This window comes from Ischnura elegans, chromosome 1, assembly GCF_921293095.1.
Source record: "Ischnura elegans chromosome 1, ioIscEleg1.1, whole genome shotgun sequence".
Lineage (NCBI taxonomy): Eukaryota > Metazoa > Arthropoda > Insecta > Odonata > Coenagrionidae > Ischnura > Ischnura elegans.
Genome location: NC_060246.1, coordinates 58,232,781 through 58,257,378, shown reverse-complemented (window position 1 = coordinate 58,257,378; position 24,598 = coordinate 58,232,781). Strand labels below are relative to the sequence as shown.

At 37.6% G+C, this 24,598-nt stretch overlaps 1 protein-coding gene across 6 annotated transcripts in view; it reads left to right on the top strand.

The window, feature by feature from the left end:
• Window positions 1-24,598, top strand: part of LOC124161184 — a 344,620-nt gene that overhangs the window by 295,156 nt on the left and 24,866 nt on the right. The window lies entirely within an intron of this gene.

Genomic DNA, 24,598 nt, shown 5'->3' with positions numbered 1-24,598 from the left:
CAAAATTAGAAAAGTACACGTCACATCTGTTCAACTAAGAATCAATTTCCGCTGCCGAGAGTATTAAAATATACTTAATAGCTAACCGGTGCATATTATTTTACAAAATAAAAATGTAAAATCTTTCAAAAAATGCGTAACCTACGATTTTTGTATGAGGTGACTTAAAGCTGATAACATTCGCGAACACGAGGCAAGGGTGTGTCGGAGTTAGCATACTCTTAGCGATATGACCTGAGGGGACTAAAGCTTAATATCTAGCTTAATAGCTAGGACTGACATCGTCCTCTCAGCGCCTGATAAAAGAATCGGGTTTTCTATGAAACCTATGTCACCATTGGGATTTGAAACCTGTCACAAAGATATGAGAAATTAACACGCTGGTCGCGATAGCAACTCGATCCCAAGAACTCCTTTCATGCCTAAGCCAGGTAAAGGATAATATTCACTGAAGTGCCGCATGTTGGAAACCATAGCGGACTCCAGACTTCAATTAGGCCGAGGTGTAATAGAAGTACAAGAATAACACATTAGGGCTTGCACGGACTTTACTTTGAGGATTCATATGCAGGACTTAGCTGCAGCGGAAACTGAAGGCGTAGTAGTCAATTACCTTCTACTACGACCGCAAGCACTGAAGCGAATCTTAAAGCACATTAGCAGCCATAACAGCCAGCCTTTGCTGTTATAGTGCGCTTCACAAAGTATTTCAGGCAATTTAATTTTCATTAAAGAGTATTCGCAAAGATTTTGGTAATAGAAGGATAGGAAAAAACAATCTCAGGTTTCGTAATTTCGCGTAGTATAACAAGTAACCGAGAGAGCGCGGTGTCCCGGTAGAGCAATCTCAGGTTAAGATATGGCCAGTGATTTTGCTTACGAGGAACTACACGCTGACATTACTGAAAGAAGACCACTTAAATTTTTTCGTGGAAAACGGATGATCATAAAATGATGTTCAGAGAAAATTATGATGAGGTACTTCAAATTTTGTTTCAGTTGAATCATTGAACGTAAATTTTATGCTTGTGAAAAAGGGATAGGAGATAAAACAATGTTTTTTCTAGAAATTGAATATAGCTCAATTGTTATTCACGAGGGTAAAGCCTTAAAATAATAGAAAAGGTCACCGATCAATTGTAGCACCTCTAAGAGTTACCCTAGTCGGAGTATATCGGAGAAATGTTTAGCAGAAATCATAAAAAATAGAGTAATGAATATAAAGTTTAAGGGAATGTTAATTTGGCTGGACCTGTCTTTAATTTTTTCCGGAGTGCCGGACGTCAAGCTCTCGGGAATCGCAGCCTTGCCTCCCGGGTCGCTCGACCTCCGTCCTTCACTACAGGCGATCCGACTTCCCGAAGACCAACACTTCCTCCGACAACCCTGTGTTTCTCACTCTTCACACTAAAAGTAAGGGAAACTTGTAGCTTAGGATTCACTGTATCTTTAGTTTATAAAAATTATATCATTTTGCAATAATTTAAAATTATTTATGCTAATCGGTATTTGGAGGAGGCGACCGATAGCTGAGGTCATTTGCGCCATAGGTAAGTGTATGGAAGGCAAGGATGTAGAGAAACCCGGTGTCGAAATTAGCCTGCTCTAAACGATAGGCACCAAGAAGACCACGGCTTAACGCCCCATCCAACGCACGGAGTGCTGCACTTAAAGAGCATCCAAAGCACTCAAGTAGGGATCGGTAGCCTCTGATAACTTTATGCCACCGCCGGGATTTGAACCCGAGCCCGCGATGTGGTAAGCCAACACACTAGCCTCCACACCAACCCATCTATCATTTATGCACGATCATATTGAGTGCATAATCACCACCCCCAAATTTTCTTTTAATGCTGGATAAATATTTATACGAACTAGATATTTGTTACGCTTAGCGCTAAGATCAAACGAACTAAAACATCACATATATGTTATGCTCTGTCATGACAAGAACTAAATTATCATCGATAAATGCAAATATTTTATACTTCGTATGCATTAAGCCTGTAAATTTACATTGAATTCCATTACACTTTAAAATAGCCTATTTTCTCAACCGCAGTTACCTCACCATAATTCCCATCGCATGCAAAACGTAAAAGCTACGAATAAAAAATAGATGAAAAAGCAGATGATTTTTGATTGGGTTAAGTATGAAGACCTCTTCGGAAGCATTTTTCGGTCCGTAATCAGCAAATAAAAAAGGGGAATTCTACAACTAGCTACAGTTAAAATTTTTAATTAAAAAAAGCTTTTATTCATACGTACTACTATGGATATTACTTCCTATAAAGTTATCAGAAGCCACTCTATTGACAAACTCCACTTTCCGTGCTTGAGCCTTCGTTCCAACACAATTCCTCAAATCCCACGTAAGACTTGCTATCGCGGCATTTCATTTAAATCGGGGAGAATGATTTGGCTTACAAAGGCGTGTTGAACGATGGTTGAAGTTGTCCTCTTCCCGCTGTGCCAGACGTAACGCTCTTGGAGACTAATCCTAGCCTCCCGGGTCACTCGTCTTCATTCCGTCACCATTACTTCTTCCTTCCCGACGACCGTAATTTCCTCAGACATTCTTCAGTTTCTCACTCGTCCTATCCCTACAACAATTTACATACTCTTCCAGAATATTAATAAATACACACCCTTACATCATTTATACATTACCAAAAACTTTAAACCAAGGATAACAATTTATTAAATCGAAACTTGAAGCTTTTACGTGGTGGAGGGGCTCCATATTAATAATGAAAAACACTTTGAACGAAACACTTCCCAACCCATCCCCCTTATTACTCATCACCCTCCCAAATCCTCCACCCCAACAACCCACCTGACAAACTGTGTCCCCCCCCCCCCTATTCTTCTCCACGAATTACCAATCCCAGCTTGAATGCAAACCTTTTCCCTCACCCCCACATTATCAACCACTATATTTAATATATACCTGCCCGCACCATAAATTGTATGTATTTGAAAATGGTGTAATAGCCGAAACCGGTAATAAAATAGAAACTGTGAATTTTGTGGCAGTAACAAAGTGTTTTTCATTATTAATAACAATTTATAATTGACTAGCAGGCAACTCTGCGTTGCTCGGGAAGGATACTACCCAGAGAAGTGGGAAACTTCGAATTCATGGTCACGCAGAAGGATTTTTAGGTATAGGATTAAAGAAGGTATGATGATGACATATGTAACAGCAAGCAATGGAAAAAATGATTTCCGTATACATCGGATCCGCTTATAACCCACTCCACACCATTGATCGTTATGTAAGTCAGTATGTGCGTAGACCTAAATCGTTACAAACTTGGAATTCACGGTCACGTTGCAGGATTTTTTGGCACACTGAACAGCAAAAAATTATAAGAACGATTTCCTTCCAACGAGCACGGGATCAGCTAATACCAGGAATGGCAATCGAAACTAAACGAAAGTAATATCAGTAAAATTTCAATAGTTTCGTTTCGGGAAGCGAAATGTAGAAACGAAACGAAAATGAATAAAACCCGGGGAGCAAAACTCAGGGTCAAAACGAAATCGGAGAAAAACTACTTCGGGTCAAAATTAAACTACACCTCAGAGACGAAACGAACACAGATTATGTTTCGCACTGGAGGGACCACGTGCTTCACCTTCGAACAGTTTAGTTTCGACCCACACACCGAGTACGAAGTGTGGTCGAATGGAGTAGAGGTTCGGCCTACCGCCTCTAGATCTCCATAAAAGGTCCACTTTTCATTTTCATGACAGCTTTTACATCTTTCTTCTACATCATGCCTAAATCTGGTAAACTTATATTAATCGATTTTGTTCCTTAAGCACAAGGACAGCGTATGAGTTCACTAAATGCCTTATTGCTGGTAAACACATTAAAGTGCCATTTGACTGGGGAGAGTATTTCCAGAATTGGAGTTTTATTTTTTTTTGATATTTCACGTTTTTTAATGCGCAATTTTAATAAATTGTATAAATAAAAGCATTGAGGTAAGAATGCGTTTCCACATAACGATCGGCCTTTACAAAACGACTTCATATGCGATTGGATTTGGGTGAGTTAGCGTCCATTGCCACGACACGAATTCTTTATCCAAAAGTGAATTTTACGCTGAATTGTAAACGAAGAATGACAATGTCCCGTTTGACATGAGAACGCATTTTTCTCATTTCCGAATTTCCGCCAGAGAAACTGAACGGATAGAATGGAGACGAGGAGGATGTAACTTCATGGTAATAAGTGGTAATCTCTATCCACCCTCTAGAGAACCCCTTCTTTGTTCAGAGCTTCCTCCTGAGCCCTCAATTTTAACTGGCTACGGTTAGCTGAGCCCATTGTCACCATTAAGTACGGACGAGTGGGGATAAATATAATTATTTCGGACAGTGAAGAGAAGTTAGGCTAATTGGCACGTCATTAGGCGGTAGTCTACGATAAGAACTACTCACGCTACTCTGCCATAATTCGCCACATTTGCCATTTTACTGCCACCGGGCCGATATATCAGCCCTCGCTGGTTGAGGGAAAACTGCCAGGGGTCGATTTATCGGCCCGAATTATTTCCCTTTTTTTTACGTGATTGTGGCCTTTTCAACGGCTGTGATTTATGTAAACCCCCATAATCTATCTATGGTTATAAGATATAAATATATCTTAAGAATTGGGAAAAAATATAGACGCATTAAATAAAATTAAGTAGCTGAAAAATTTTTAAATCTGTAATCTTGCTTATTCCGGAAAATAGCCTTGGCAGTCTTCGTACATCCCACCTGAAATGGGCTGGCAGTGAAATTTAAGTTCGGGGTCACGTTGGTTGCGTCGATAGTATAGGATTGAAAATGGAAGAAAGTCCGAGAGATATCTAGAATTGAATTGAAGAACAATACCCAACCCTGAGTTTCTAGGGAAGAACATTCTGGTGAGCGATACTCTGTGATTAACGTTCCTTCTATTACGTATTGAGTATGGATCGATTATTCTGCAAAAATTTTCACCCATTGATTGTCACTGAAATATTACGAAGCATAAATAGTTGAGCTTGAACAGGATTCGAGCGAAAGCCGAAAGTGGTTACGAAAGGTTTTAGTTGCCATACCGACACTATCGGGTATTCTCCATTATGATTAGATTTCGTATAGGTAATCAAAAGAGCAGCATTTATGGAAAAATTCTGCATAAAACTTAACATTCTTCGAAACTAAGAAAAAGCGATCCTCGCAATACTGCATTTCTGCTTCCTTCCTCCGATAATTGCCATCCCTTCCCAAAGATGACCAATATTACGTTCGCAGTCTTAATTTTTGCTTTCCATCCTAAGCATGCTTCCAGTTTCTTTTAATGCATTTTATTGTTTATAGATACGTTGTCACGCCATCCCTCGGCCTATGATCCGATGGGACCGCCTACCATAAGCTAATACCCGGCAGCTCTCGGCAGGCTCCGATCTCTTGAGTCGTGGGCTAACCTCATAGGAATTTCTTTTTACGGGCGCCAGGCAACCAAAGTTGCCTTCCTATGGACAGCACTGAAGGGAGGGCTTCACACAATTGTCACACTTAACATGGCAATTAATTTATTGCACATTTGAACAAACATAAAATTTCCTTTTAAACAAATACCAAAAAAATTACAATGCAAGATACATACAAGATACCATGAGAATAGTGTCTTCTCTTCTGGTACCAAACTTGAAAATTTGGGACAGGAGAATGCTGGATCTCGGCTCATATCTGCCAAAAGGCAGCCGAATCTCAGCTACGTATATCCAGGAAATCACCTGAGTGGTGTCCACAGCCCCAGAGTACTTGCCCTGGAGAGAACAAGAGATAGGATCGACCCATGTCTCAGCAACCGGCCAGAAACCAGTTAATTGCACCCAATGCTGTGCACTTGCAATAATGAGGCTGATCCACTTACCGAAGAGCGTCGGGAGATACAGCTTGATATCCTTCGGGCGGTTTCTCTAAACATAGGCTGGACACTCAACTGGGTCGACCACCCGGTCTATCTCCTGTCCTCTGTCTCTCTCTCCTCACACACGCACCCGACTCGCTCGCCTCTCTCACCCAGACTCGCTTCCTGGCTGACGCATGGTTACCCGGGCTCTCCCGGCCAGCCCACCGACCTATCCAGATGGGGAGGGGGGGTTTGATGGGGGGTGGGTGTGTAGGTAGTGGTAGGATTATTTGAGAAGGGGAGGGGTGTTTGCCTGAACCAAGGCTCTGCACACCCAGCGAAGGGAATGCAGGGCAATGGGTGTGTGAGTCACACTGGAACCGGCCGGTGAAGGCAAGCCCAGTGGAGATTTCAGGGTGAAAGCTACAACGTCTCTTTCGTATTTTTATTCGTCTATTTCAGCATTATCAATATGAGTTTAACAAGTGTGAGCTTAACACACTCAATGCTAAATCAATCATTAAGACGTTTCGCCGCACGGAACTAATTTCTTGTAATAATATCATATGCAGTGCGTAGGCGAAGATTCTGCTGTAAGCAACGACGCGTTTCCAATCATTACGAAAGACTCGCTGAGACGTTTCTTTCCATATTTCTAAACAAAGGTGATATAATAATATTTAGTCAACAAAGTTGGTATTTTTTGACGACCAATCGTGGCCAGTGTCTTGAAAAATATGGGTATTTTTTTCAAAGTTTTCGAGGACCATATCAAGAAATGAAAAAGTGACTTATAGTCATTGCACCCAAATGTAATTTTTCCCACATACGTTCAAAGACAGTAATTCGTTAGAGCTATAAGATGTTAATTTTGATACGATTTCAATTTGGTTTCCTTAAAACCTGTAATTTTTAGAGCATCGCTTTTGGAATACTAGACAAATCCACAATTACTATAGGCGCATTCAGCCGCCTTGAGCGATTTGCTTCGTTCCCTTATAAGGTTAGCAGTGTGACATGACTGAGGGAAACGACGTGACGTCAGAAACACTGAATAGCTGATGTTTAGGAGAGGAAATACATGCATCAATAAGTTGTTACTTATGCGCAGGGTGAAGAAAACAAATGAAAGTCACGATGCGAAGTCATGCATTCAGGACTTCACCCACTTCACCATACTTAGGTCACACTGGCGTCCTGATCAACTTATCACTGAGCAAATTATGGCTGAAAAAACTGTTTCCTCCTAATTAATGTTTGTTACAGCATGGTTTTAGAAGTTTTCGGGCTACGCCCTTGACTTTCACAGAAGAGAATATTCTTGCCGCCGCGCGTACTACCGGTTTTTGCCCTGGATGGTTCTGTACCTTTCGATGTCGTAGTTTATGTAATGGGAGCAAATACTAGATTTACATCATGCTCTAGTGGTGACATAATCCTTGATTAACTTCAGTGAGTTATCCAGCAGCAAGCACAGCAAGAAAAAATCGCTTTGACAAACATCCAGAATCTGATGATACCCTACAAAAAAAATATAGACACACATTTGATTGCCAAATGAATGGAAAAGGCACTATTTTTGTAGATGGCATGATAGCAGTGTTTTTTTACCATTATATCACCTGCTACTGAAGTCAATCCCTTCCAGCAGGTTAGTTGTTTTTGTCCAAATCAGAGAAACAAGATACAAGTTACATAGCCAAATTTGATCGAGACTTACCATCAGTATTCGGGAGAGGCGGACAAAGGTGATGAATATGTTGATAAATGTTAAGAAACGATCCTTGGGAAGAAATGATACTCAAGTAAACTGTTGTACTGCTTTGAATTGATATAACTGAATACTTGAAAATACATTAAATAAGCGAATTGAACCAAGAGGATCTTCTCCAATCTCGTCGCCGTGAGGCTGAATAGAGATCATGAAACAAGATTAACGGTATTACTCATGAGACTGACAGGAAAGGGGCGGCAAAAGAGAAAGAAGACAAGAAAATGGCAAGATGAGTGCAAGGCGCAAACTTTATTCACGCCATGTCCCATCAAATCCTAAAAAATTTACATGTGATGTTCATCCAAATAATGGATCATAATTTCGAAAAGCAAGATAAACAATTTCGCTGGGTCCGATGTGACAAAAAACTACTTACTAGGGAGAGAAATGTAATAAGTCCTAATATAATGACTTTTCACCAAAATATTTCCATCATTTGCGTGATAATCCATGTCTGATTCAAAATCTATGTCTTTTTGACATTCAGTACGTTATGGTAGAGTTTTCCTTACTGTTTCGTTTTTGGGAAAACTTAAGATTGGGAAAATGATTGAGAAGAGTTAAATGGATTTTTCTTTCAGGCATTGTTGTTCACGTATTTTTTAAATGAAATATGTAAAAATCATGGTAACTTTCGCATTTTTAAAACTTTTGGCGTAATTGGGTTAATATGCCTGGATCATTAGTTCAGTTACGGGAGTTGCACCACTAAGATCGCCATGCTCACCAATGAATCTGCTACAAGGTAGTATGATTTTAAAATATTGCAAAAGTGGGGGGCATCTTTCCTTGCCATAATTTTGCAAGTAAATTTCTCCATTCCATTCATAACCAACGGAGCAAACTTCGCGCCTAGAGGTAATTATACTTTTCAAACCATTTCAGCCTAAAAAAAATAGCAACCGCAATCGACCTCGTCTAGCACATACATCTTCCATATTCTCTTCCATCGGTGGCGGCGGGGTAGAGTCCTCACCTGCCAAACAGGAGGTCGCGGGTTCGAGTCCCGCCTGTGTAAGGAGCTGTAGGCCGTATGGAGCTGTTTTCAGTGGTATGGAGATAAATAAATGCAACGCGATCCTTCTTTCCCGCGTCCTCACTCCATAGACACTCCCATTCCTTCCTTTCGTGTGGTTGATCCCTGCGCCACTCCACAGCTCTCTCATTTCACATTCAACGCACGGCGAACTCGCAATCGCTCGAGTAGCCACGACGACGGCAAGGAGCAAGGTCACAGTGCACCCTCTTTTTTTACCGAAATTAGAAGCTACGGGTGAACACGTAGGTGCGTTCAAGACTCACAACATGGATGTGACAGATCGATGAAGAAGTGCTCTATGCTAAACTCGGTGGGTGAATACTAATCGTTTCCATTGGAGGACATTGTGATGACAGCCGTTGTCTTAAGTATATCAGTTAGTATTCTGTCCCACTCTCGGGCGATAAGAGAATTTTTAGGCCATTCTATCTATAATACGTTATAATTCTGAAAATCATACTGCTCTGAGTACTATGCACTGGATAACTAATATTGGTTATGAATTCTAGGCGAAAAAATCCCTTTTATCTTCGTTTATAATTCACGTTTAATTTGACGTGGCAGTTATTACATAAAAGTATTTGAAAATAATGTCTACAGGAGCCTAATAAAACCTTTTACGAATAAATTTTCACGCAAATTAAGCTTATCTAACTAACCGCGACGTGAAAGTTTCAAAAACTATTACAACCTGAGGAAAAACTCGGTTAGGATTGAACGATTAGCATACCACGGCCCTTTTAAGTTAAAGTTTTTAATGTAATAATGAGATAGAGAGTATTATCCTTCGCTATCTAAGGGTAAATAGGAATCTCATAGGAGTAATTAATATACCATACTTCCCGATCACGAAGATAACCACTCCTTTGAAAATTCATGGGAGAATAATTTCAAAGGGGCATTCCGAATTCAAGTAAAAAGGTTTCAAATTTTAAATTTGGGATTAAAATTCATAAATTTCGATTCACCAATTTTTCTAGTCTCGATTTTATCTATTCCAAATTTGTTTATATTTGCTCATGTACCCATTGAAAGCCCACATTAAAAGGAAGAATATCCATTTTACAAGAAAAACACAGGAAATAATAAAATTTTAAAAAATACTGTTAACAAAATGACGCATCTCTTGGATCTCATGGTAAATCAAAAAATGATAAGGCATATTTGGTTCCATTTAGTACCAAAACACATTTCATGTAAAATTTGATTCCTCACCAGCAATAAAGGAAATCCTTGCAAATTGAATGCTTGCCTCCTCCAAAATGACTCACTACCGTTGATAATAATCCACTTGCGGTTAATGACTCAGAGGCTAATAAAGAAAGGCAAAGACCTGATTATGGTCCACCAGCCGTGCAGTCGCTGGAATTTCCTCCGCATTAGTCCAGACGAAATCATTTTCGTTAACCCTCAGAGTTCAGAGATAATGGACTTTAGAGATTTGATGACTGTGTCCCAAACATTTCTCATTTTTCCCCATCAACAGATTTAGGATTCTACAAAAAAAATTAGGGAGTTAAATTTTCAATTTCAATAGTTTTAGACAGTGAATGTTCAGACCTAAACCTTAATTTATGAAAAATATGCCTATTAAAAAGCCGGATTTTCTTGTTTTGCTCCCAAGTTGAATTTTATATTCACAAGCTGTGACCGCAATTAATTTTTAAAAGTCGAAGATATCAGGAATACTTATATTCATGTGCTTGTATTTCCGTCCATTGAATTAAAGCTAAGTCAATGGTGGATAACGTGAATGAAGCTCATAAAAAATGTCCTGGTATGGTGCAAGCAATAACAAAGTACTAAAACTATCAAATCATCACATATGTAGAAAGGAATATTAATTTTTCACATTACTAAAGTAATTATATAATGAGGAATATTTCCCATTTTAATTTAGCGAGTGCTCTGAAATTTTCCCCCCACTGGAAACCAAATAAATGACAGTCATAATTATATGCCAATAATATCGGAATATATTCAATCATACGATGAAGTGAAGAGCTCACTTTCAAACGGCGAGTACGATTCCACTCGTATCCCATGTTCGAGCAATAATCCAATGACTGATTTGGAAGGGTTGCGTTACAACACTCATTCATTCACTACATGGCAACTCATCCGCTCATTTAATTAGCTGATCAAACTTTTTGACGGCAACCCTTTATCAGATGTACTCATCTAGTTCGAAAAAGCACGTTAACAACAAATAACACAACATCAATAAATATGTGCAAAGTTAAGAGCCCTGAGGATGATTTTAAATAAATCGAAACGTTGGCTATAACTTGGTTTTTTTATTGACCTAAACTCCAAGAAATATCATATAAAGTTATTAAACAAGGTCAAGAATAGAAGAGGAAAAGTAATAATAATACTAGTTAACAACAAAATTCGGACGAAATAAGAAGGAAAAAAGGGGGTTACGGGCTTGGAGCTAACCCTAGGCAAACCCTAGTCAACATCACCAGCGTCTTCCTTCTCTTCCTCAATCCATGCTACCGAATGTCCGGCCCTTTCCAAAATCTCCACCCAAGTTAACCCCGAGTAAAAATTGCGGGTTGGAGGTTCACGAAATCTCACCCTAAGTGAGTGAGTGAAGCATCAATCCTTTCACTTTACTCTTTCCTCGAATCCATCCAACCGACCGAATTTCGGACCCTTTTCGAAATCTCCACCCGAGGCGCCCTTCACACTCGCCCATTTCTCGCCTGCCGAGTCACCCAACGATCCGAAAGAGAGAGCGCGGACGGGAAGAGATCAATTAGTTGGCGATATATCGGCAACATCCCTCTCTTTAACCCTCGACCCCTTCCTCCCGACTTCCCTCACCTCTCCTCCGTTGGCGCCCACAATCATTCACGCCTCGATGATACAGCACGACAAACTTGACACGTCGCGTTTTTTTTCGGTGATTCACGGAACGCTATCGGTGAACTTTCACCTCCGCAGGATATTTGCCTCCCAGTTTATCCCAGCCTTACAAACCTAGACGAAATCAGTAGAATCTCACTTGGCATGCTTAATTTTTTTCCTAATTCTCCATCTATTGGCGGATGTAATGGATTCTGTCGATAAGATTCACCGAGAGACGGATGGAGAAAATTTCGTAATCTGATTCCCTCCCTCCCTTTATTTCTCTCTCAAAACACCGTAACCTACACCCATCTATCTCTTCTACTTTTACAGACGTTAACTGCCCATTTTACTTCCGCATGTCCATCCCTCATCTTATTATAATATTCCCTCAAAACTTAATGTGAGTCAGCACAAGTACTATCACGAGACAGTTCACCGAAAGAGGGATACGGTGGTAAAAATTTGAGGTTGCACTTAAAATTAAACTAAAAAAACACAAATAATTTTTGAGATAATAAAAAGTCTTGCACCTGGTGTTGTGAGTTGAGGCTCGGTGAGTTAAATAAGTTCTGTCTACAAGTGCACCAGTTTTTCTACCATGGATACCTTCCACTACATCTAGTCCGACTTCGTCGATAGTAAAACATTAATGTACAACCAGTTTTGTCGTATTAAGGATGTCACAAAGCGACGAAAATAGGCGTACATTAAACTATTAAAAAAATAAGTCCTTCTAAGTTTTTATTACATGTAAAATTACAGTTTTAATCCAAGCACCGTGAAGTAATATCACGAAATCACTCCGCAAACTTATCCATTCCTTATGTTCTTCCTATATCAAAAACAACGTGTACGCCACAGAATCTGCACGCTTATAACTCAATGGCAGTGCCATTCACACTCGGTTCCATGAAGAGGGATTTCTATTTGGCGCTACTATTTCCTGTTATTGTTCTCACATTTCACCGCCAAATGGTGTTTTTTGGCATTTTTCTCAAATTAATCCTGGATTAAGTGCTTCCCTTAACTAATTTCACCTTTAAGCTGGCGTCTATTTTTCCTTTAACATCAGTCAAACCTCAGCCTCGGGTAGAAAAAAGCGCAGACATCATCCGTATCGTTACGCGTAGAGAATTAAAAAGCATAAAATATTTAACCATAATCTCTGCATTTCTTCAGTGTTTCCTTCCGCGTCAGCTTGTTTGTGGACACCAGTTTCGCTGGCTATCCTGCCAGCGTCTTCAGGTCGAAGGTGCGAAGAAACTGTTGTCCACAAACAAGCTGACGCGGAAGGAAACCCTGAAGAAATGCAGAGATCAAACCATCGCCGCGGAAACCTACGTTCTAACATTTAACCATAATTTTGGAATTTCGCTCGGGAAATCCAACAAATTCCATTTGTTTTAGCGGAAGAAAAGTATTCTCTTCTATGTGTATTTCTACGCGATGCTTTCCACGACCTTGACTAAATCCAGGTTCCCATTTAGCTTGGGGCTTCGGTCAGCAAACCATCAGGTATTTGGTTTGCTATCAATACGTCCGTAAATAGTTATTACCCCTTAGATAAAAATACTTGTAGTTGATAAATATTTTGAAGAACTAAGGCTTAGAGCTCGTTTACAATGAGATATTTAATAAAATTTCAACCTTAACATCAGAACCACTAACATTTGCCTGTGCGTCTAACATGGCTTTTCACATCCTCCTACCACTAGTTTATGCATTCATTCCTTTTATTATATAATTGGAATTATTAATATTATGTCATGCCCATCAAAGCCGCAGCTGTCCGTTTTTAAAAAGATCATTGCATCTGATACGTTACACCTTTATAATATTATTATACCACGTTTTTTCGCCGCGTAAAGCTAGCTCGTTCAGTTGCCAGCATAAAGGATCCCTTGACCCTATGAGGAACCCCATCATCTGACAGTGCGTGTCGACGAAGTCGCTTTAACGGAAGATTACATGCAAGGAGCCTGTATATTACACGTCCCTTGGGAAGCCGTCATCACCGAGAGACGGATGGAGAGAACTTCATAATCTAATACCCTTCCAACCTATATTTCCCTCTCGAAACTCCGTTACACCCATCCATCTCTCCGTCATTAAATGACCCTTGTACAGACGTTCAGCTCCCATTTTACTCCCAAACATCCTCGGGAGTAAACATTCCCGCAAAACTTAATGCAATTCAGCACGAGAACCAAAAGAGAGCAGCAGAGATGGCAGCCTAAGTCTCTATTTTCCGTAAATTTCTGATTAAAACTTAAAGACTTTCGACAAATTACTATCACACTGATCCAAGGGTGGCAGTTGCATTCCTTGGGTCAACTTCACCCATTCCCCTCCGTCTACACAGGAAATTCATCGTATAGAGGCGCTAAATTCCTATTCAGACGAAAGGATCACATTTGGGTTCTTTTATTAAAGAACTATATCGCCAAAACTTGAAAATCGTCAATTCCATACATCTTCCCTCCCATTCTATTGAATCCCGAAAAGGAGTTTTCATCTTAATGTTCCAGCGTCTCCCTTACATCCATGTATACTTCAGAGTACCACTTTAGATTAAATATGCGGATGTTTAATTCTCAATTTTCCACCGATGACAGTCCTCTCGTTAGTGCAAACACTCTTCTCAAAAAGAGGAAAAAAACTGTTAATCATTGCGTATTTTATTCGATTGTTTGATACAGTTGTTTCTACATGGGCTACAATTTGGATACGTATTATTGTTTTAAAATACCTACGCTTTGGTTTGCCCAACGTATATTTCAATGTAAGCAATCTACTTCTCATTTGTTATACAATCAATGAAATCCTGAAAGCGGCATGGAAATGAAGTTTGAAGATTTCTGTTTTCTCGCAAATGATCCATTACTACATAAAATTATTATATTATTATAGTATTCTACCGGTTAAGGCAGGTTTCCATGCAGTACCAAAGAAAAAAGCGTTACAGAATTAGAACATTCTAAAAGTATCTCCCGCAATTTTTACTGCTTTTCTTGTCCATCTGCTTTTCTTTCAGGGATATAACAGCCTTGATCACCAAGGAGCATATGCTTACATGATCAAACATTAGTCCAAAATGTCGAAAATAAACTGCCGGAAACTTCATCCTCTCAACTACCAGACACGTTTTACTACATTGTGATTACAGACGACCATTTGTCATGACGGTGATTCGGTTTAAAAGAGGTGACATGCCGCACCGTAAGAGAAATAAAATCATAATAGAGATACACTGCCTGCCTTCCTGCCTCGCTTGTAATTCGGACGTATTTCGCGAATATCTTGAAGTACCTCAGGTGCAAATAAGGTCCAGAACGAGGAGTTTACAAGATTTTCTGAGGGATATCCTGTAACCAGACATTTTCCCTACCACTTGATGCTTTCCTTGAGTCCTCATTTGTCGCGCATATTGAAGAACTGGCCCACATCCACCACGGCACTCCGCCCTCTCATCCCGGGGCAACAACAAACGTCCCCACTCAAAACCGTCGCCCTCCCCTGAGGGAAGTCTCCGGGGAAAACTCCACACGCCCACTCGAAAGCCTTTAAGAGAATTACACACGGCTTTTGCATGGTTGAGTGGTAGTGTGAGCGATGGAGAAGTGCCACACGGCTCCCAGTTTAAGTCACGTCGCATGGAAAACCTCCACGGTAGGAACTAAAGATGGAAAAAGCATTGTCATGGAAAGCTTCAAAACACAAACTTAAGGTGAAAATACACGAAGCCTCTTGTTAAAATTAATGAAGTCTTTAGCGTAGAACATGAGTGAGAAAATACGTCGATTTTCCACCTTTTTCGTGACTTCTAGATAGTGTGTATGATAGAGAAAAAGCCACGTCGCTTCCCGTTACAGTCACGAAATAAAAATATTTCTTTGAGATGGGAGAGGGAGAGAAGACGATGAGATTGAAATGGAAAGATTAAAAAGCGTATATCAAAGACGATTCATATAGAATATTTTCTACATTTAACCAGATGAGCTATCCAAAAGGTGCGTACATATGTTACTGCTATCAAATATAACATAACGGTTAGAGTAGGTAGCTTCTTAATTAACCTAGCGTGATGGTATTAGTTTCCACAATCAAATCTCCCATTCTCCAAATGTTTTCTTCAAGTAGGCAGTCGCCATACCTTCAATCTATCTTATTAAAAACCCTTTCTATATTCTGCTCAATTACGTATGTAAGACCATCCACATGCATTTATACCCTTCTCTCACTCACTCTACACTCCGTCATCATACCCCACGATATGAAGAGGAAAATAATAAATAATTTCTTCCTTTCTAAAGTATACTAGGTTTTAAAAAATATTGATTATCCTCTTCTCAATGTTGCATGTCTATCTTGGAGTGTTGGAGATTTTACTTCAATATTGGTACTCCCATAATTTCTTTGCAATTACATGAGATAAGAATTTGGAGGCTGGGTTGTGCCGAGGGACGAGTGAGGGCAAAGAGCAAATTTCTTTAGTGTCAATAAAATCGAAAAATACAGGGATGTCACTGGGTGAAGAGCTAAAAAACAAATTGAAGGTGATGAAGGGAAAGGATGATTTGGTAGAGGGAGGCCTGGTAGCCGCATGGCATGTGGAGATAATCGCCAACGTCCTCCTTTTCATTATGCTAAAAGACCCAAAACCCAGAGTTCTCCTTTGTATGCCTACACTTACAAACTGTCTCCCCAAAAGATTTTCCTCCTCTAATTGGAATTTCTATCCCAGAGGATAGGCTTAACGAGATTCACTGAATTTCCACGACCACAGACAAATGCTCCAGTAACTGGGCCGCCGTTCTCGGAATCAATGAAAGCCCTATTCCAATTTTTTAGACGAATAATTTGTAGGAGAGGAAGAGCTACGAAACAACAAGGAAATTGCCATTCAGTTTCATCCAATACACTGTTCAATGAAAATCCTGTTTTGACTTTCAAACTTGCAAGATAGGCGAGTGCATGATAAAGTAAAATCAATCAATTTTTAACATCAGTCGGAACTTAAGACGATTCCAACAATGTCGAAATTTTTACCATACCACAGAGTGGGATACCACAGAGAATCTAGCATTCCTTAACCACGAGTTGTAATGAAGATCAGTTATGCTGATAATACAATCATTAATAGCAGGACAATTAAATATTTTAAATACAAAAAAACTAAATGACTACTTCATACTATTGGAGAATCGAAGAAAAGTTGCTAACCTGCATCAAAGAAAACGAGTGGAAAGGCAAAGTCAATGAAAGCAATAGCCATTGAAGGACTCATTCATTAAAAAGATTCAAACCATTGGTAATTTCATACGCAAAACATAATTGAAGAAAACTTTAAAATATTAGCTAGACAACAAACATTTTTGCTTTTAGGAATCATTTTTGGGATATTTTTGCGAAAAATCATTCCAATATTTGTAAGTTTCCAACAAAAAAAATTTTCATGCGGAAAATTTGGTAGATGAATGGCAAAAACTCTACTCAAACTCATGTTGGCACATAATTGCGTTAGTATTTTCAAACAGAAAATTGACGGGAATAAATCTCCTAAAAAAACAAGGAGAACAAAAAAACGTGAAATCCTCAAATAAAGTAATCGGATACAACCAATAAAATATCAGCTATGCAATAAAAGAGATTTACTTCAACAGACAGACATTTTCTCGGGAATTCATATTTTCGAGATCAATATTCCGAATACATTCTTTTGATAAATTAGTTGAGAAAAATCATACCGATATTTGTAAATTTTCAATAAAAAGTATTTTCATGCGGAAAAATTGACAAATAAGTGGCAAAAACTATACAATATTCATATATTCAAATACACAAATACGATTTTATATATATTTATATTCTGATGTAGGTTTTCAGTGCGGATAAAAAAATAAAATTGCAATGCATAAACTCTCAAAAACTCATACTGAAAAACGTATACCACAGTACCAAAGTCTATCATTCTCGCCCTCTCTCATTGTGAAAGGATTCATTCCAATACTAACCCTTCATCGAGCTCTTGCAATCACCGCAGATAATTTTGCACGACCATTCTTTGACGACAAAGAGAGTAAAGGCCTCCATCCTTCACGCCTCAAAAAGAGCCAAATCACACGCTGAAGCCGATGAGGTCAATATAATGACAAGCCTTCACCCTTTTAATAGCCACAACACTGAATCGCGATTAAAACGATCCACTCATCAAAGAGATGCTGATGGAAAACACTCGTAAACAAGGGTCAAAGTGAAGGATCTCCCTTTGAATCACACGCGCGTCACATGACGTGAGGGATCACAGACGTGTTCGAAAAGCGAATTTAATTGATTTCATCGGTTCTCTAAGTGCGCCCAGTTAATGACTAAATCACTGACATAAAATTCGGCATTCAATAATCCCGTTCAATCAACCAGTCACTCGCATATTGCGAGGGCAAGAGTAAACCACCATCCCTCCCCTTTGATCATCGCGATATTAGTTTAGAACATACAAGCCCCACTTTAGCAACAACCCCACCTGATGAAGTGCGCGCAGTGAAAAACTAAGGCACGAATAAAAACGGATAAAGAAATGATAAATTTAAAAAGAGAAAATCTGTTGACTTAACTTGAAATTTATCGCATTTTAATGCACTTACAGGACACTCGGAATTGATCAATTTCTAGCTAATTAATCCACGGCAATTCAAAATATCACACAATTAAATTCGATGATACAACAGCGATTCATGTTATTCAGTTACTAACAAAAATGTAGGGGCGCGTTATGTATTCAACAGATTCTAAAATCGGCCATTTTAATTCAAAATTACCTCTTTCTTTTTGACAGATTCGGAAATTATTAAAAATATCAGATTTTTTTTCAATTTTATTTCATCACTCATATGATGGTATCCATAGCCAAAAATTCTGCCTTGACTGGAGTATTAAATTTTATAAATAACACGGTTAAACTGGCAATGGAAAAACCTAATGGTCTAACTGCCTGGTTATCATTGCAACTATCTTACCTGCCACTTTTTCCCACTTCTTTTAAAGCAAAAAGTGAGTTATGGTTTACCCAATGAAAGTAAAAGGAGAAAATATTGGATCATAATTAATATTCATCTATTTACCTCTATCAGAACTCAACTCTGTTTTTCAATAATAAAGACAATATTTACTCGAGTAAAAACATTTCGCGCCACCTTTACAAGCAATGATTCAAATGCTAGCCTCAAGAAGACTTTTCGTTTTACGTATTAACTGTGACTCTATAAGTACATCCTAGTTTTAAAAGAAACGAGTGGTCCTATATACGCAGCATTAAATCCCTAAAAATGCAAATACACGAAACTTTATTTCCATTCATATTCCTCTTTCATCACATAAGCAACGACCAAGACGAAAGCCCTAATAATTCACTACAATTAAGCTGTGTTCAACTAAGGATTCAAGCTAGATGAAATAAAAATGTAATCGAGGAAGCTATATCCACAGTTGCAAATAAGTAAACACATTCACTGCATTCCACCTCTCTTCAACTAATTATTTAAGCAAAATAAAATAAATATATAACCGTAGTCCAGGAAAAGTAAAACAATTTGGGATTAGACTAATTATACCCCCTACTTCAAAATCTTTACTATGCCGAAGGGCGCTTTTTATTTTTTAAGGGTGAAAACTACCCCTAAAAGCTAAAACTTATAAAATTATATTTTAAAGCTAAATACGTGTAAAATGTACTTTAAATTATTTTTATTATTATTTTTTATGTTTGTAAAATAATTTTTAGGTGTTTCAACCCATAATAATCAACCCTTATTTGGGGTTAATGTAAAAAAGAATTTTCAAACTGAATCGATTCGATAAAAATTTGTGATCATACTAATCATACCTCCTTTAAAACTTTTTTTCAAACCGAATCGATTTGCATAAATATTTGGAATTAGACTAATCATACCCACTTCTTCAAAATCTATACTATGCCGAAGGGCGCTTTTATTTTTTTTTAGGGGTGAAAACTACCCCTAAAACCTAAAACTTATAAAATTATATGTTAAAGCTAAATACGGGTAAATTTTAGTTTAAATTATTTGTATAATTATTTTTTTGTTTGGAAAATAATTTTAAGGCGTTTCAACTCATAATAATAAACCCTTATTGGGCGTTAATGTAAAAAAATATTTACCCTAAAAATATAAATTATTTATCACATTGTATCTTCTTATTCACTTTCTTACTCCTTTTATTATCTACTCACTTTTTTCTCTCATGATTTTAATCACAGCACAGAAAAGATATAAGAATAGGATAAACAGAACGAGCTTCGTCATGGTAACATAAACAAATAAATGTACATTTAGGTAGACATTACATGAAACACTATCAAACGGAGACTGTATGGCTTCCAGCCTTCCCACCACATGCATGCACGCAAGTCACTGTAAGCGAGAGCACACATACTCATATATGTGTATGTTTATATACATCTTATGGGTATGTGTGTTTATTTTGTAGCAAATTTGAGAGTATCGTTAGCTTCTAACGTAAATTACACAAAGTATATGCTGATTATGAGGAATGTTATGCTCTGAATTGTGGATTTCGAATTTTTGGAAAATAAATTTGATTGGTATTTCAAACATAGCTCCTTTATTTTTTATGATAGAAAGTTCATTTAAATTGTATCTAGTAGGACTTTTACTGACTACGAGGTCATGTGAATTAAATTTTTTTCGAGTCATTAATTTTGAAAGAGGAGGGATTTAAGGGTTTAAATAAGGCGGAGCTCCCTTGGAAATAAAGGTTTTAATTATCAATATCTCACCAAATATTTATTGTATATAAAATTAAAGCACACCAAAATATTTGAAAATAAAGAAGCTACAATTTATTACTCTAGAATTTTTTTCATGTCTCCAGTTTTTTTGAAGTTATTTTGAAAAAAAGAGCATTTTTAACGAAATTGTAGAAAATGGCTTTTCACTTTTTCCTCCAATTATTTCAAAATTTAGAATTGTAAATCATTCAAACTTCTAGGATCAATTAAAAATACTTAAATAAAGAGAAATTATGAAGGGCATTGATCATTTTTGACTAGTCTGGTAATAAGGAGTTATCTTCACTGATTTTTTCGTAGAAAAAAGTAGGGACTGATCTTATTTTTAATCATAACTCGCTCAAATTTCATGATAAAATTTTTTTTTCTCATTTTAAGAAAGTTTTTTAAAAACACTTTTAAACAGATTGCATAAGTTTTCCTCGAAAAAAACATTTTTCCCGCTATTTGGTATTGAATCTTTCAAATTTAGCGTATGACAAACAATAGATAACCATCAACAAGTTGTAGCTCGGTCCGAATTGGTCATAAAGGAAATATAAAATAAGATTTTTATTTAATTTTTCACAAGCTACAATTTTGTAACTAACAAATTCCTAATAAAATTAATACTTTTCAAGTTATTTGCCTAAAATCGGTTAAAGTCATTGATTTTTTCGTCAAAAAACTGTTACTTTCAATCGCAAATAACTCAGAAAATATTAATTTTACGCAAAAAATGTAAAGAACATTTTATTCTTAGAATTTACTTTTCTATCGATTCCTGTGGTCAAAATGTAATTAAAATTTTCCACCCCCGAGATGGGGTGGAAACCACCCCCAGGGTAAAAGCGCCCGTCGGCATGATATAGATTTTGAATCTTGGTATATTCTCTGCTTATTGTGAAAATTTCAAGAAAATCGATTCAGTTTGAAAAAATTGCAAGCCAAAATGCTTCATTTCCTGGACTACCGAGGAAGTTATAACCAGAGCTGCAAACAAGTAAACTCATGCCTCAGTTATACCCAAAATATTGACCTCGACCTTGAAAAAATTCGCCCCCACAGGCGTACGATACAACTCTTCTTTTATTGCACGTATCTCACATTAAATCCAAAAACTTAGCCGTTCACAATGATTGAATTTCACCATTCAAACAAAGAAAACAACACTGCTTCTAGCCAGTTCCTTTTTCGCGATCAAACCGCTGGGATTTTCCCCAAGAGAAAGTAACTATTTTTATGATATATGGATTGGTTTAGGAGAATTAGGGGAACGGAAAAAGCCCAGCTTTCCTGGTGGTATCTCTATTTCCTCGTCACACGATCAGACATCGACGACAACAGCGCGGTAATTTGCTTGTTTTTTGCCTTACTCACACGAAGGAAGACGGGAGCAGCCGTTAGAGAGGAAGAGCAGTATAAGTAAGGAAAAAAAGAGACGAAAAACTGTACATTATGAATTTTAAGGCTCAAACAGAAGGGAGAGACGAATTGGTGGAGCGAGATATGCTTCAGCTGAAGCTGGAGATAAATGAATAGGGACAATTTCTGGGAAGCAGGAGGAAAATTGACTTTAAAGCTGATATGCCTATTGGGCAAGTTGTAATTAAAATACAAACTTTAATTCAAAAAATACTCCTATTAATGTTAATAGTTCACTATTTACGAGATATCTGCTCATTTCAAGGTCATACGACGTCATTTCATACATAAAATGAAAAAATCCTGTCTTAAAAAGTAGTTTAAGTTCCATGATAAAACAGGAATATTTCAGAGGACTTAGCCCAACAATTGTTCGATTGTTCATGCAATCCGTTGATTCAAACCATTCAATTTCTATAATATATTATTTCACGCCTCTTCTTGCAAGATTTTTACCTTGAATTAAACGACTTAAGCGACAGTTTAACGCAAAACATTTCAGTGCACTTACATTCTAAAGTACAGGCTGAGGCTCAGTGATAATTTCTTCATGTAAAGTGACAAATTACAAAAAACCATGCATAAATACGTGAATACAAGCTGTAAAAAATTACTATTTTTTCTTTTACGCGTGCAGTACTTCGCCATTGAATGCATCTACCAAAATGAACATTTTTAGAGTTTCGTGTAAGACAGACTAAAGAATGGCTGACATTTCAGCTTTAAATCAGTTCATCTCCCTATAATAAAATTCCTCGTTTACATAAGAGCATTAATTCCTATTTCATACACTCGTTTAAACTTAAAATATTTCCCCTTCGGTTTGCTTCGAGGTAAAATGAGCGGTGTGGACACGGAACAACTAAGATTATGAGGATGGGATCCGAGGAGAAAATTTGAATGAGTGGGTACGAATCTAGTATTATGAAGCTAGAGTTAAAAAGAGTTGAGCTCTCAAGACTATTAGTTACTAAGAATTGTAGTGAGTGTTTTAACTGATGAAATTGTAGTCATTATTTAGTAAATGACGGAAAATTCCTATCACTAAATAAAGATGAGAGAGAAGCAAATCTGTGAAAAAGAAACAAAAATAAAGCAAAGGATCAGCTAGTAAAAATAAAAGACTTCTTCCGATATGCATTATAATAAAACAGTAAAGATCGATGTCACCAAAGTATGATAAGGATCAAACAACAGAGGTACGCGGCGATAAGCTGCAATCATAAAAAGAAAATGTCTATTTTCAACTTATAATATCCATAGGGTAGAACTTACCAATGGAGCTTTCAAAATGATACACCATCGAAGCAGCAATATGGAGGTTTAATTTACATCTTACAATTAGTTACAGATACGTAGCTCAGCTCCACGAAGAAAATTCAATTGAAAATAAAAAAAGCATACGTACTCAAGGCTGGAGTTCAACCCCCCGTAATTTTCACACGAGTATATTTACAAGCAGCAAAAGATATGGATGTTTCGCGCGTGTCTAGAATGGTGTTTACAAAGGCCAAGGTTAACTGATTTCCATTTCTTCAAACAGCGAGAATTTCCACTAAATTCCGCCTTTTGCTCCCTTCTCTGTCCTCCCCGAAGAAGTAAACTAAGTTATGGGGGACGAAAATACGGCAAAAGTTGGAAGCGTTTCTTCTTTGACAACGGAAACAGCTGCGCACCAGTTATGTAACTATCGAGCATATTCAAAGAATATTTATGCCAGATAAAATGAGGGGAAATACTAATAGCATACAACTAATGACAAAGAAATGAAAAAATGTGCAAATACATCTTACCTATATGTACATCACGATGGTAGTTCATGATTTATTTACTCAATGCGCTTCGCAATGATGCTGGAAAAATACAAACACATGTTATAATAATGGACTAGATCAATGCGATTTTATTGCTGAAGTAGAAGCCCAAGTTTATTATGCCAAACAGTTTTTCATTAAAACAATAAAAATAAATACAATGTTCAAGGTTCATTGCATTTTAGGGTAATAGTGATTGGCCTCCCAACCTCTATTCCGATTAGCTTCGAATTGTTCAAAACCGCTAACATTTTTTAACTATATTGCAAAACATCACACTGTATAAATCTAAAATTCTAAAAATACGAATAATCACTTCAATTTACTACACATACATTCAGAACGATATGAGGTGAAAATTATTTTAATACTTTAATGGGGGAGATTACCCACTTCAATGGGGTAAAAGACAGTGAAATGTTGATTTTCGAGCCCTATTAACGAATATTCAATTCAAAAAAATTTTAACAGGAGGAAAGACGGATTACTGCTAAGAGTCATTTTGAGCCTGTGGACAAAATATATCCAAAGATAAAATTCAAACAACCATTCAAATTATACGTTATAAACGTGCATATAACTATTGACGACGAAAAGGAGTCCCTTACCGTAAAATAAAAGTAAACTGGATTGAGAATAAATGAATGAATAAAGGAGGAATCGCATAATGGAAGAGAAATGAGTGGGTGTGTTTCTTTGTCGGAATGACAAGATAGTAGCTCGGAATCAAACAGGAAAGAAAGGTTCCTGTCGAACTGAAAATTATCCGAAGGGAAATAAGAGGAAGAATTCATTGCGATAGTTGAACGGGCCTTGAGCTGTTTGAAAACTTGTGACAGAGGAAGCAGCAGAGAGTATTCCACTTAAGATCGGATCGCATAGTTAGGTGCAGCGAAGATATTTTTTTCAGCAGACGGATGGGATAGTGTGTGAGATAGGAGTGCTGGCTCTGAGTGTGGGAAGGAAGTCTCTGTGAAAATAA